Source organism: Camelina sativa, chromosome 1, assembly GCF_000633955.1.
Source record: "Camelina sativa cultivar DH55 chromosome 1, Cs, whole genome shotgun sequence".
Classification (NCBI taxonomy): domain Eukaryota; kingdom Viridiplantae; phylum Streptophyta; class Magnoliopsida; order Brassicales; family Brassicaceae; genus Camelina; species Camelina sativa.
This window is the reverse complement of record NC_025685.1, coordinates 5858108-5858787: the sequence shown is the minus strand read 5'-3', so window position 1 is coordinate 5858787 and position 680 is coordinate 5858108. Positions and strand designations below refer to the sequence as shown.

General features: G+C 34.3%; 1 pseudogene; it reads left to right on the top strand.

The window, feature by feature from the left end:
* Window positions 317–680, top strand: part of LOC104778371 — a 5135-nt pseudogene continuing 4771 nt past the window's right edge.

Sequence of the window (680 nt, the reverse complement as noted above, 5' to 3'; positions counted from 1 at the left end):
ACGCATTTTTTATATCTTTATAACACAGGCTTAAGTACTACCAGTTTACATTTTTGGTGAAATGCAAAGTAGCTTAAGTAGACGCATTTCCCACGTTGAGGTAACAATAATTAGATTGTTTATGTCTTTTTATTTGTTACTCAATTTGTTTTCTAGTGATACATCTCAAATCCTAACAATATAAACCAAAGTATAAAATTAGATGATAAAAAAAAAAAAAAAAAATCAAAGAATATAATAAGAGAATTATCATCCACATGATTTGTTGCTACACCGCACCATGATTAAAGTTATTTAAAGAGATACCAAGACAGATTCAAAGTGGAAGAATGTCCCAAAAACAAAAACCAATTTTTAAAAACACAAACCCATTCGTGCGTCCGGCTAATTGAGTTAAAACACTAATGGACACTTCTTTATCACTTTTGCTCTTCTTCTTCTTCTTTTTCTCTATCATCATCATCTTGAACAAGATCAACCGTCTCAGATCATCCCCAGCTTCAAAGAATAAACTTATTGATCGTCATGTTATTTCTCACAGTCAAGAATCAAAGTTTCCACAAGGAAGCTTGGGATGGCCTGTCCTCGGAGAAACCATCGAGTTCGTCTCTTCTGCTTATTCAAACCATCCTGAGAGTTTCATGGACAAGCGTCGACTCCTGTAAGAACTCTTGTCCCTC